Source organism: Phyllobates terribilis, unplaced genomic scaffold (genome assembly GCF_046119375.1).
Source record: "Phyllobates terribilis strain yellow unplaced genomic scaffold, ASM4611937v1 Scaffold_12__6_contigs__length_324123572, whole genome shotgun sequence".
NCBI lineage: Eukaryota > Metazoa > Chordata > Amphibia > Anura > Dendrobatidae > Phyllobates > Phyllobates terribilis.
Window position 1 is genome coordinate 302,850,908 of NW_027362772.1, and position 16,935 is coordinate 302,867,842.

Sequence of the window (16,935 nt, forward strand, 5' to 3'; positions counted from 1 at the left end):
CTCGGTGGACGCTTGTCTTTTTTCGGCCTTATAAACTATGTAACTATGTAACGTCCAAACGTTAGAATACCCCTTTAAGTTCAAAGTTTACATCAGTTCTTGAGCTCCCCCTAGTGTTGTCTTCAAAAAAGCAAAATTTTATAACCTATTCCTTTGTCTCTGCGGGTGATTGTATCGGGAAAAAAAAGGATCTCAGACCATAGTAAAGATATATCATAAAAACAATATGGTGTTACGATGTGGCGACAACAGATAGATTTTTTTTTGACTTCTTCTGTTTCAGAAAGGGCATTGTTACTTTATGGTAACCTGACCATATCTGCCAGCCAACGACCGGAGAATTACAACGTGTTCATTGATACTAAAACTGATTTATGGCTTAATGAAAAGTGAAGCAAATTGCTTGGCCGGGAAACATGATTCAAACATTATACAAGCTGCGAGAGTTTACCTTTCTATTTCTATAGGATGTTATCGAAACTGCTGAAGGAAGCGAAAAACCCGGGGAGGAATTAACCCCCTACAGAATATAATTCACTTTCTACAGTGAAACATCGCCGGAGATTTAAACGCGGAGTTGCAAATGTTTCGTTAATCAATTTTACAAAGTGAGGTTGGAGGTGGATCTGCGCATGAATTACCCCCCGAGCGTGATTCATTCCTTCATTCGGATCTGTAGATTATAATGTAAAATGTTTAATTAGTTCATATCTATTGATTTTTTTTTTTTTTTTGATGATTTAAATCAGCTAAAATATGGATCTGAAAGCCGATATGGACGGGGATTTTTTATTTTTTTTTATTTGCAGCATTAAACACAGCGGCACTTACATGCGTGTCCTTGAGGTCGGCGCTTTACGTAATGGCTTTATGACGACAATTCAAAGCCCTATGCCAAATCTTAGCCCCTCCGGTATTGGGGCATATACTAATATTTTAACTTAAAAAGTGCCTATTGTTTCATCTCTAGGTAAAAAAAAAAATAATAATAATTACCTTTAAAGTAAAAGCTTAGGATGAGAGCTCCATTTTTTCTTTACAAAACAAAAGGGGCGGCACGGTGGCTCAGTGGTTAGCACTGTATGGTGGCTCAGTGGTTAGCACTGCACGGTGGCTCAGTGGTTAGCACTGTATGGTGGCTCAGTAGTTAGCACTGTATGGTGGCTCAGTGGTTAGCACTGCACGGTGGCTCAGTGGTTAGCACTGTATGGTGGCTCAGTGGTTAGCACTGTATGGTGGCTCAGTGGTTAGCACTGCACGGTGGCTCAGTGGTTAGCACTGTATGGTGGCTCAGTGGTTAGCACTGTATGGTGGCTCAGTGGTTAGCACTGTATACAGTAGCTCAGTAGTTAGCACTGTATACAGTGACTCAGTAGTTAGCACTACAGCCTTGCAACGTTGGGGTCCTGGGTTCAAATCCCACCAAGGACAACGTCTGCAAGGACTTTGTATGTTCTCGCTGTGTTTGTGTGGATTTCCCCTGGGTTCTCCGACAGTGGCTCAGTGGTTAGCACTACAGCCTTGCAACGTTGGGGTCCTGGGTTCAAATCCCATCAAGAACAACATCTGCAAGGACTTTGTATGTTCTCGCTGGGGTTCTCCGGTTTCCTCCCACACTCCAAAGACTGATAGGGAATGTAGATTGTGAGCCGCAATGGGGACAGCGATGACAATGTCTGTAAATTGTCTGAATTGTAAAGCGCTGCGGAATATGTTGGCGCTATATAAAGAAAAAAAAAATTATTATTATTAGGAATAAAATTCTAATTTCCTCCAGCCACCACTAGAGGGAGCTCACCAATCACAGCTCGCTATTGAACTAGAATATGCAGTAGGCTCCCCCTAGTGGTGGGAAGAGACCCAGCTGGGCATTTGGAGCTTTGTAATATAACAAAGTTCAAACCTTTTATGAGAGTTCACAATGAAATCCATTCAATAATGGCTGGTAACAAGGGAAAAAATACATCTACTTTCAACTCTGCAGCTAAGGAAGATAATATAATATTTTGGGCTTTGCAGCCCTGAAAACTAGAATCCATGTAGATTGAATGTGATCTGTTAGTTGGATATTATTCATTTGGAATTTGCATTTTTTTTTGTATTTTTTTAATACCAGGAGACAAAGTAATTACAATAGTTAAAAGAGTAGAAAAAAAAATGCTTTTCCCTCTCTGGGAACAGCACCACCCTTGTTCATAGGTAGTGCCTGGTACTGCAGCTTACCTCTTTATAGTAAATGCAGTACCGGCACCTTGGACTCAGATACTCCAGAACTTTCGGTCCAGTCGCAGGCTGTGCTCAGGAACGTCGGTAACGCTTGTGCACACAATGCTTTTATTTTGCAGGTACATTCATGCTTTTTATGCATTTTATATACATTGTGACACCCCATGCCAAAAAAATCAACAAAACTAAAATCATCTGTGTAGTCATAAAAATGGCGGCTGCTTTTCTCTAGTTTTCCCTGGATACATATATACCGCCATATAGTTATACTTATAACCCGAAGTCCTTCATTTAAGCTGAATCCATCCTTCACACAAAGACGGAGAGACAAAATATATACAAGAAATATATACAAATATCAAGGTAGTATCTACCATTAGCTTAAAGGGGATGTTCAGGACTTAGAATGTTTTTTGGGGGGTTTTTGGAAAACTCCTTTAAACACTAGCAATGAGATAGGTCGTCAATATGAGATTGGTGGGAGTTTGACCTTCGGCGCCCCCCACCTATCAACTGAGGTCTGTGCCATAAGCAATTCCCACTTGTGGCTGTTAACGAGTTTATCTCCCACTGAAGTCAGCGGCCACTTATAGTAACTTATAGGGCTGCTGTCTTTCCCCCCATACATTGCTTATGTCCAGTTGTGGGACCCCCATCAATCATATTGATAACCTATTTTATGGGAAAGTAATTAATTGTGAAGTCCTGGATAACCCCTTTAAGGCTCAGGCCGCATGACCCATAAATGGCCGACACCATGACTGCATGCACGGGACGGGGAGCGGACCCCACAGGACTTCTTATAAGAGGACCCTGAGCTCAACAAGCAGAAAATGTCTTCCAAAAGAAGTTTTTACACGTGGTCTTTTCTCTTCCCAGCTGTGGGTTATACATAGACCTCTGCGGCCTAAAGGGCAGCTCGGGACCCTCGAAGTTTATCTCTGCGTCGCTCTCTGGTATCTGCCGTTCAAATATGGCAGCCAGGACATTCAGAAGGTTACTCCTCTTAACGTCATCATCCGCATCCTGCAGAAAATAAGACACAAGATTACAAAACATTAATTTAAAAGGAACCGGACGGCTTCATTATCCGGAACTAAACCGACGCGTTTCCAGCACTAAGGCGTTACGATTGAAGACAGTCGAGGAAATAATTGGGCCACTCATAGCTAAAAGTTGAACAAAGGCAAAGAAAAATATCACATCGGCTCATCCTGCCTGTCCAGATATCCTTTAATCTAATAAGGACAGAGACCCCGGGCCGGCTCCGGGGTGAAAATGATCAGGATGACGGCCGGAAGACATCCAGCAACCGCAATGGATGGGACCATAAAACATTATTTATTAGTAACTATTAAAATATCAAAAGGAACAAACAAACAAACAAAAAACACGCTAGACCTACGCGTTTTCAATCCTATGATTAAGAGCCTTAGTGCTCAAAACGCGTCGGCTTAATGTGTTTTTTTTTTTATTTTTTCACTCTTTTGATGTTTTAATAGTTACTAACAAATAATGTTTTTTATAGTTCTTTACATTGCGGTGGCTGGATGTCTTCCTGCCTTCAATTGCATACGTGGTAGGATCAGTGCCCAGCTCCGTGCCCTCGTCCATTACATGCACTGTTCTCGGCTGTAAAATGCGCCAGCATATAACATGCTGTAATATTCCATGTGGCCGCCATTAGTCCACGTCCTCTCCACTTTGCACATGGATTGTTGTTGTGTGAACATGGTCCAAAGTCCTCCCTGGTTATCCAGGTGGGAACCCCCTAACCTCGATGACGTCTGTATCCCTTTAAAGGGGTATAAGAAAATTGATTATTTTAGTGGAAACAACCCCTTTAAATCCAATTCTGCGGCTTTATGGGAAGAATAAATGATGATGAGCCCGATCTTCGGAATTTAATTTAGAAGCGTCTCGGCAGGTTAATACGTTACATTTGCTAAATCTTCCACAAATGGCCATTTTTCTCCTCCCTGGACACGCACGATGCTTTTGATTTACGCCTGTGGCATTTGATGATGGTAAAATAAAATTATTTTCCTTTTGTATTTTTTTTTTCTTCTTTCCTTTTTACACAGATGTTAGTTAAAAAGGGACGGAGAGAACAAATCACCGGCCTCATTATTCCGCACCCTCATTATTTTTGCGTGACATCAGTGGTTCTTTAAATATAAGGGGTCCTAACCTTTTCCACATCAGTCTGGAGGCAATTCAGAAGAATATGACAGATTCTGACAGATAATCTACTGCCGGGCTCCAGTCCTGCACTTCCCCGCACCATTTTAATGTAATAATCCGCTTTAATGGTTACATTTATGGACTGTTTCCTGGAACTTTTTCAAAAAAAAAAAAAAAATGGAAAAAAAAAAAAAAGAAAACTAAGAAGTAAATGAATCTCTGAAATAGGAGCCTGTAAAACGGAGAGGATTTAATTAACTGTCCAGGCCTGAAGTCGCAGCCAATCGCAGGATTTCATCCGTCATACATAACTTTATTTTACCATTGATTTCCTTTCAATTCACCTTCTTGTATATTTTTTTCCGTTCTTTAGATGCAGCCTCTTATTAAGCTAAACATATAAAGGCACTTATCTGCAAACAGCCGTGTTGTGCGCGGACACAAATCAGCCGAGCGGCTACATTGGATCTGACTTCCATGTCAGTAAACTTTTATGTGACAAGTGGCCCCGTAAAGCATTTTTTTTTTACTGGATTATCTACCCTATTCCATAAACAACAGGGTACGCGGCTTTAGCAACTAATTGGGAAGTGAATGAATAACGCAGCCATTTTTTTTATGTAACATTAACTATATTAAGAGATAATGTACAAATTCTAACTACTATAACACTGCCCCCTATGTACAAGAATATAACTATAATACTGCTCCCTATGTACAAGAATATAACTACTATAATACTGCCCCCTATGTACAAGAATATAACTACTATAATACTGCTCCTATGTACAAGAATATAACTACTATAATACCGCCCCCTATGTACAAGAATATAGCTATTATAATACTGCTCCCTATGTACAAGAATATAACTACTATAATACTGCTCCCTATGTACAAGAATATAACTACTATAATACTGCCCCCTATGTACAAGAATATAACTACTATAATACTGCCCCCTATGTACAAGAATATAACTACTATAATACTGCTCCCTATGTACAAGAATATAACTACTATAATACTGCCCCCTATGTACAAGAATATAACTACTATAATACTGCTCCTATGTACAAGAATATAACTACTATAATACTGCCCCTATGTACAAGAATATAACTACTATAATACTGCCCCTCATGTACAAGAATATGACTACTATAATACTGCCCCCTATGTACAAGAATATAACTACTATAATACTGCCCCCTATGTACAAGAATATAACTACTATAATACTGCCCCTATGTACAAGAATATAACTACTATAATACTGCTCCTATGTACAAGAATATAACTACTATAATACTGCCCCCTATGTACAAGAATATAACTACTATAATACTGCTCCTATGTACAAGAATATAACTACTATAATACTGCCCCTATGTACAAGAATATAACTACTATAATACTGCTCCTATGTACAAGAATATAACTACTATAATACTGCTCCTATGTACAAGAATATAACTAGTATAATACTGCTCCTATGTACAAGAATATAACTAGTATAATACTGCTCCTATGTACAAGAATATAACTAGTATAATACTGCTCCTATGTACAAGAATATAACTACTATAATACTGCCCCCTATGTACAAGAATATAACTATAATACTGCTCCCTATGTACAAGAATATAACTACTATAATACTGCCCCTATGTACAAGAATATAACCACTATAATACTGCTCCCTATGTACAGGAATATATCTACTATAATACTGCCCCCTATGTACAAGAATATAACTACTATAATACTGCCCCCTATAAAAATACAGAAAAAAGCCACATATAGCTACGAAAGAGGGGGCGGGCATCCATCCAAACGCACGCTGAAAACATCATATAAAAAAGAGGAGGAAAGCTCAGCATATCTTTGCAAAAAGAGTGTCTTTATTAAACATATGTAAAGAGGTAAATATTAAGACCAGACAAATTGTAGGTAAGAGGTAACTGAGTAGGAACACACTAGTACTCCAATATATGCACTAATAGGACAAAGGTTATAGCCCTTGTTCCCGTTTCTTCCTTTTCATACCTGTAGTCTGGCGATGCTATTCACTGACGTGATGTGCGCGTGCGTGTGTGGTGTGGGGGATTGTGTCGCGCGCTCGCCTGGCCGTCTTTATGCCTCTCTGCGCTTGCGCGAACCTTTTTTGATTCGCGCGTGCGCAGTAGCGGCTTGACGGCCGGTTCGCACACGGCGCGCACGTCTCGCCCGTGCGCATGCGCCGCTATCAGTTTCATCTCACTTCATGTGACTTGCGGGACACGCCCCCGGTTTAGCTGGCCACTTCCGGGTGCGAGTCCCGCATCACAGCTGCATCTAGTTTTATTAATATCAAAGGGATATGGACATATATATATGCCTTGGGGGCGCCATACATCCATTACCCGCCCTTGAGAAAGCGGTTTTACCGCGAAACGCGCGTCGGGCTCCGTGTTATCACCACCCTTTCTTTTCTCCCCCTCCTTTCCACTGTGACTGGGAGTTCCTTCTACAGGTAACATACTCCTCTTTATAAATTTTGCCCTGATATTTGGTTAATGTTGGTGCGCCCCCTTGATATATAGCAATATTTTGCTCTGCCACATTAAGAGTACCCTTTTACCTGACATAGTGAAATGCTTGTATTATATTTAGCACATTTATGGCTTCTACTATTTATGTTTTATGTTCTATCTTGGGCTAGTGTGCAATTTTACCAAGGGCTATAACCTTTGTCCTATTAGTGCATATATTGGAGTACTAGTGTGTTCCTACTCAGTTACCTCTTTACATATGTTTAATAAAGACACTCTTTTTGCAATGATATGCTGAGCTTTCCTCCTCTTTTTTAAATACTGCCCCCTATGTACAAGAATATAACTACTACAATACTGCCCCTAAGTACAAGAATATACCTACTATAATACTGCCCCCTATGTACAAGAATATAACTACTATAATACTGCCCCTATGTACAAGAATATAACCACTATAATACTGCCCCTATGTACAAGAATATAACTACTATAATACTGCCCCTATGTACAAGAATATAACTACTATAATACTGCCCCCTATGTACAAGAATATAACTACTATAATACTGCCCCTATGTACAAGAATATAACTACTATAATACTGCCCCTATGTACAAGAATATAACTACTATAATACTGCCCCTATGTACAAGAATATAACTACTACAATACTGCCCCTAAGTACAAGAATATAACTACTATAATACTGCCCCTGTGTACAAGAATATAACTACTATAATACTGCCCCCTATGTACAAGAATATAACTACTATAATACTGCCCCCTATGTACAAGAATATAACTACTATAATACTGCCTCTATGTACAAGAATATAACTACTATAATACTGCCCCCCAAGTACAAGAATATAACTACTATAATACTGCCCCTCTGTACAAGAATATAACTACTATAATACTGCTCACTATGTACAAGAATATAACCACTATAATACTGCTCACTATGTACAAGAATATAACTACTATAATACTGCCTCTATGTACAAGAATATAACTACTATAATACTGCCCCCCAAGTACAAGAATATAACTACTATAATACTGCCCACTATGTACAAGAATATAACTACTATAATACTGCCCCCTATGTACAAGAATATAACTACTATAATACTGCTCCTATGTACAAGAATATAACTACTATAATACTGCTCCTATGTACAAGAATATAACTACTATAATACTGCCCCCTATGTACAAGAATATAACTACTATAATACTGCTCCTATGTACAAGAATATAACTACTATAATACTGCTCCTATGTACAAGAATGTACTACTATAATACTACCCCCTATGTACAAGAATATAACTACTATAATACTGCTCCTATGTACAAGAATATAACTACTATAATACTGCTCCCTATGTACAAGAATATAACTACTATAATACTGCTCCTATGTACAAGAATATAACTACTATAATACTGCCCCCTATGTACAAGAATATAACTACTATAATACTGCTCCTATGTACAAGAATATAACTACTATAATACTGCTCCTATGTACAAGAATGTACTACTATAATACTACCCCCTATGTAAAAGAATATAACTACTATAATACTGCTCCTATGTACAAGAATATAACTACTATAATACTGCCCCTATGTACAAGAATATAACTACTATAATACTGCCCCTATGTACAAGAATATAACTACTATAATACTGCCCCCTATGTACAAGAATATAACTACTATAATACTGCCCCCTATGTACAAGAATATAACTACTATAATACTGCTCCTATGTACAAGAATATAACTACTATAATACTGCTCCTATGTACAAGAATATAACTACTATAATACTGCCCCCTATGTACAAGAATATAACTACTATAATACTGCTCCTATGTACAAGAATATAACTACTATAATACTGCTCCTATGTACAAGAATGTACTACTATAATACTACCCCCTATGTACAAGAATATAACTACTATAATACTGCTCCTATGTACAAGAATATAACTACTATAATACTGCTCCCTATGTACAAGAATATAACTACTATAATACTGCTCCTATGTACAAGAATATAACAACTATAATACTGCTCCTATGTACAAGAATATAACTACTATAATACTGCCCCTATGTACAAGAATATAACTACTATAATACTGCCCCTATGTACAAGAATATAACTACTATAATACTGCTCCTATGTACAAGAATATAACTACTATAATACTGCCCCCTATGTACAAGAATATAACTACTATAATACTGCCCCTATGTACAAGAATATAAATACTATAATACTGCCCCCTATGTACAAGAATATAACTACTATAATACTGCCCCCTATGTACAAGAATATAACTACTATAATACTGCCCCCTATGTACAAGAATATAACTACTATAATACTGCCCCCTATGTACAAGAATATAACTACTATAATACTGCCCCCTATGTACAAGAATATAACTACTATAATACTGCCCCCTATGTACAAGAATATAACTACTATAATACTGCCCCTATGTACAAGAATATAACTACTATAATACTGCCCCCTATGTACAAGAATATAACTACTATAATACTGCTCCTATGTACAAGAATATAACTACTATAATACTGCTCCTATGTACAAGAATGTACTACTATAATACTACCCCCTATGTACAAGAATATAACTACTATAATACTGACCCTGTGTACAATAATATAACTACTATAATACTGCCCCCTATGTACAAGAATATAACTACTATAATACTGCTCCTATGTACAAGAATGTACTACTATAATACTACCCCCTATGTACAAGAATATCACTACTATAATACTGCCCCTGTGTACAAGAATATAACTACTATAATACTGCCCCCTATGTACAAGAATATAACTACTATAATACTGCTCCCTATGTACAAGAATATAACTACTATAATACTGCCCCCTATGTACAAGAATATAACTACTATAATACTGCCTCCTATGTACATGAATATAACTACTATAATACTGCTCCTATGTACAAGAATATAACTACTATAATACTGCTCCTATGTACAAGAATATAACTACTATAATACTGCCCCCTATGTACAAGAATATAACTACTATAATACTGCTCCTACGTACAAGAATGTACTACTATAATACTACCCCTATGTACAAGAATATAACTACTATAATACTGACCCTGTGTACAATAATATAACTACTATAATACTGCCCCCTATGTACAAGAATATAACTACTATAATACTGCCTCCTATGTACAAGAATATAACTACTATAATACTGCCTCCTATGTACAAGAATATAACTACTATAATACTGCTCCTATGTACAAGAATATAACTACTATAATACTGCTCCTATGTACAAGAATATAACTACTATAATACTGCTCCTATGTAAAAGAATATAACTACTATAATATTGCTCCTATGTACAAGAATGTACTACTATAATACTACCCCCTATGTACAAGAATGTACTACTATAATACTACCCCCTATGTACAAGAATATAACTACTATAATACTGACCCTGTGTACAATGATATAACTACAATAATACTGCCTCCTATGTACAAGAATATAACTACTATAATACTGCTCCTATGTACAAGAATATAACTACTATAATACTGCCCCCTATGTACAAGAATATAACTACTATAATACTGCTCCTATGTACAAGAATATAACTACTATATTACTGCCTCCTATATACATGAATATAATTACTATATTACTGCCTCCTATGTACAAGAATGTGCTATAATACTGCCCCTATGTACAAGAGTATAACTACTATAATACTGCCTCCTATGTACAAGAATATAACTACAATATTACTGCCTCCTATGTACAAGAATATAACTACTATATTACTGCCTCCTATGTACAAGAATATACTATAATACTGCCCCTATATACAAGAATATAACTACTATAATACTGACCCCTATATACAAGAATATAACTACTATAATACTGCCCCCTATGTACAAGAATATAACTACTATAATACTGCTCCTATGTACAAGAATATAACTACTATAATACTGCCCCCTATCTACAAGAATATAACTATAATACTGCTCCCTATGTACAAGAATATAACTACTATAATACTGCCCCTATGTGCAAGAATTTAACTACTAAAATACTGCCCCTTATGTAAAAGAATATAACTACTATAATACTGCTCCTATGTACAAGAATATAACTACTATAATACTGCTCCTATGTACAAGAATATAACTACTATAATACTGCCTCCTATGTACAAGAATATAACTACTATATTACTGCCCCCTATCTACAAGAATATAACTATAATACTGCTCCCTATGTACAAGAATATAACTACTATAATACTGCCCCTATGTGCAAGAATTTAACTACTATAATACTGCCCCCTATGTAAAAGAATATAACTACTATAATACTGCCTCCTATGTACAAGAATATAACTACTATAATACTGCCTCCTATGTACAATAATATACTATAATACTGCCCCTATGTACAAGAATATAACTACTATAATACTGCACCTATGTAAAAGAATATAACTACTATAATATTGCTCCTATGTACAAGAATGTACTACTATAATACTACCTCCTATGTACAAGAATGTACTACTATAATACTACCCCCTATGTACAAGAAAATAACTACAATACTGCCCCTATGTACAAGAATATAACTATTATCTATTATAATACTGCCCCCTATGTACAAGAATATAACTACTATAATACTGCCCCTATGTACAAGAATATAACTACTATATTACTGCCTACTATGTACAAGAATATAACTGCTATATTACTGCCTCCTATGTAAGAGAATATACTATAATACTGCCCCTATGTACAAAAATATAACTACTATATTACTGCCTCCTATGTAAGAGAATATACTATAATACTGCCCCTATGTACAAGAATATAACTACTATAATACTGCCCCTATGTACAAGAATATAGCTACTATACTACTGCCCCTATGTACAAGAACATAACTACTATAATACTGCCTCCTATGTACAAGAATATAACTACTATATTACTGCCTCCTATGTACAAGAATATTACTATATTACTGCCTCCTATGTACAATAATATACTATAATACTGCCCCTATGTACAAGAATATAACTACTATAATACTGCCTCTATGTACAAGAATATAGCTACTATAATACTGCCTCCTATGTACAAGAATATAACTACTATATTACTGCCTCCTATGTACAAGAATATAACTACTATAATACTGCCTCCTATGTACAAGAATATACTATAATACTGCCCCTATGTACAAGAATATAACTACTATAATACTGCCCCTATGTGCAAGAATTTAACTACTAAAATACTGCCCCTATGTAAAAGAATATAACTACTATATTACTGCCCCCTATGTAAAAGAATATAACTACTATAATACTGCCTCCTATGTACAAGAATATAACTACTATATTACTGCCTCCTATGTACAAGAATATTACTATATTACTGCCTCCTATGTACAATAATATACTATAATACTGCCCCTATGTACAAGAATATAACTACTATAATACTGCCTCTATGTACAAGAATATAGCTACTATAATACTGCCTCCTATGTGCAAGAATATAACTACTATATTACTGCCTCCTATGTACAAGAATATAACTACTATAATACTGCCTCCTATGTACAAGAATATACTATAATACTGCCCCTATGTACAAGAATATAACTACTATAATACTGCCCCTATGTACAAGAATATAACTACTATAATACTGCCCACTATGTACAAGAATATAACTACTATAATACTGCTCCTATGTAAAAGAATATAACTACTATAATATTGCTCCTATGTACAAGAATGTACTACTATAATACTACCTCCTATGTACAAGAATGTACTACTATAATACTACCCCCTATGTACAAGAATATAACTACTATAATACTGCTCCTATGTACAAGAATATAACTACTATAATACTGCTCCTATGTAAAAGAATATAACTACTATAATACTGCTCCTATGTACAAGAATGCACTACTATAATACTACCCCCTATGTACAAGAATATAACTACTATAATACTGACCCTGTGTACAATAATATAACTACTATAATACTGCCTCCTATGTACAAGAATATAACTACTATAATACTGCTCCTATGTACAAGAATATAACTACTATAATACTGCCCCCTATGTACAAGAATATAACGACTATAATACTGCTCCTATGTACAAGAATATACTATAATACTGCCCCTATGTACAAGAATATAACTACTATAATACTGCCTCCTATGTACAAGAATATAACTACTATATTACTGCCTCCTATGTACAAGAATATACTATAATACTGCCCCTATGTACAAGAATATAACTACTATAATACTGCCCCTATGTACAAGAATATAACTACTATAATACTGACCCCTATGTACAAGAATATAACTACTATAATACTGCCCCTATGTACAAGAATTTAACTACTATAATACTGCCCCTAAGTACAAGAATATAACTACTATAATACTGCCCCCTATGTACAAGAATATAACTACTATAATACTGCCCCTATGTACAAGAATATAACTACTATAATACTGCCCCTATGTACAAGAATATAACTACTATAATACTGCCCCTATGTACAAGAATATAACTACTATAATACTGCCCCTATGTACAAGAATATAACTACTATAATACTGCCCCTATGTACAAGAATATAACTACTATAATACTGCCCCTATGTACAAGAATATAACTACTATAATACTGCTCCCTATGTACAAGAATATAACTACTATATTACTGCCTCCTATGTGCAAGAATATACTATAATACTGCCCCTATGTACAAGAGTATAACTACTATAATACTGCCTTCTATGTACAAGAATATAACTACTATAATACTGCCCCCTATGTAAAAGAATATCACTACTATAATACTGCCCCTATGTACAAGAATATAACTACTATAATACTGCTCCTTATGTACAAGAATATAACTAGTATAATATTGCCCCCTATGTACAAGAATATAACCACTATAATACTGCCCCATATGTACAAGAATATAACTACTATAATACTGCCTCCTATGTACAAGAATATAACTACTATAATACTGCTCCTATGTACAAGAATATAACTACTATAATACTGCTCCTATGTAAAAGAATATAACTACTATAATACTGCTCCTATGTACAAGAATATAACTACTATAATACTGCTCCTATGTACAAGAATATAACTACTATAATACTGCTCCTATGTAAAAGAATATAACTACTATAATATTGCTCCTATGTACAAGAATGTACTACTATAATACTACCCCCTATGTACAAGAATGTACTACTATAATACTACCCCCTATGTACAAGAATATAACTACTATAATACTGCTCCTATGTACAAGAATATAACTACTATAATACTGCTCCTATGTAAAAGAATATAACTACTATAATACTGCTCCTATGTACAAGAATGTACTACTATAATACTACCCCCTATGTACAAGAATATATCTACTATAATACTGACCCTGTGTACAATAATATAACTACAATAATACTGCCTCCTATGTACAAGAATATAACTACTATAATACTGCTCCTATGTACAAGAATATAACTACTATAATACTGCCCCCTATGTACAAGAATATAACTACTATAATACTGCTCCTATGTACAAGAATATAACTACTATATTACTGCCTCCTATATACATGAATATAATTACTATATTACTGCCTCCTATGTACAAGAATGTACTATAATACTGCCCCTATGTACAAGAGTATAACTACTATAATACTGCCTCCTATGTACAAGAATATAACTACAATATTACTGCCTCCTATGTACAAGAATATAACTACTATATTACTGCCTCCTATGTACAAGAATATACTATAATACTGCCCCAATATACAAGAATATAACTACTATAATACTGACCCCTATATACAAGAATATAACTACTATAATACTGCCCCCTATGTACAAGAATATAACTACTATAATACTGCTCCTATGTACAAGAATATAACTACTATAATACTGCCCCCTATCTACAAGAATATAACTATAATACTGCTCCCTATGTACAAGAATATAACTACTATAATACTGCCCCTATGTGCAAGAATTTAACTACTAAAATACTGCCCCTATGTAAAAGAATATAACTACTATATTACTGCCCCCTATGTAAAAGAATATAACTACTATAATACTGCCTCCTATGTACAAGAATATAACTACTATATTACTGCCTCCTATGTACAAGAATATTACTATATTACTGCCTCCTATGTACAATAATATACTATAATACTGCCCCTATGTACAAGAATATAACTACTATAATACTGCCTCTATGTACAAGAATATAGCTACTATAATACTGCCTCCTATGTGCAAGAATATAACTACTATATTACTGCCTCCTATGTACAAGAATATAACTACTATAATACTGCCTCCTATGTACAAGAATATACTATAATACTGCCCCTATGTACAAGAATATAACTACTATAATACTGCCCCTATGTACAAGAATATAACTACTATAATACTGCCCACTATGTACAAGAATATAACTACTATAATACTGCTCCTATGTAAAAGAATATAACTACTATAATATTGCTCCTATGTACAAGAATGTACTACTATAATACTACCTCCTATGTACAAGAATGTACTACTATAATACTACCCCCTATGTACAAGAATATAACTACTATAATACTGCTCCTATGTACAAGAATATAACTACTATAATACTGCTCCTATGTAAAAGAATATAACTACTATAATACTGCTCCTATGTACAAGAATGCACTACTATAATACTACCCCCTATGTACAAGAATATAACTACTATAATACTGACCCTGTGTACAATAATATAACTACTATAATACTGCCTCCTATGTACAAGAATATAACTACTATAATATTGCTCCTATGTACAAGAATATAACTACTATAATACTGCCCCCTATGTACAAGAATATAACGACTATAATACTGCTCCTATGTACAAGAATATAACTACTATATTACTGCCTCCTATGTACAAGAATATACTATAATACTGCCCCTATGTACAAGAATATAACTACTATAATACTGCCTCCTATGTACAAGAATATAACTACTATATTACTGCCTCCTATGTACAAGAATATACTATAATACTGCCCCTATGTACAAGAATATAACTACTATAATACTGCCCCTATGTACAAGAATATAACTACTATAATACTGACCCCTATGTACAAGAATATAACTACTATAATACTGCCCCTATGTACAAGAATTTAACTACTATAATACTGCCCCTAAGTACAAGAATATAACTACTATAATACTGCCCCCTATGTACAAGAATATAACTACTATAATACTGCCCCTATGTACAAGAATATAACTACTATAATACTGCCCCTATGTACAAGAATATAACTACTATAATACTGCCCCTATGTACAAGAATATAACTACTATAATACTGCCCCTATGTACAAGAATATAACTACTATAATACTGCCCCTATGTACAAGAATATAACTACTATAATACTGCCCCTATGTACAAGAATATAACTACTATAATACTGCTCCCTATGTACAAGAATATAACTACTATATTACTGCCTCCTATGTGCAAGAATATACTATAATACTGCCCCTATGTACAAGAGTATAACTACTATAATACTGCCTTCTATGTACAAGAATATAACTACTATAATACTGCCCCCTATGTAAAAGAATATCACTACTATAATACTGCCCCTATGTACAAGAATATAACTACTATAATACTGCTCCTTATGTACAAGAATATAACTAGTATAATACTGCCCCATATGTACAAGAATATAACTACTATAATACTGCCTCCTATGTACAAGA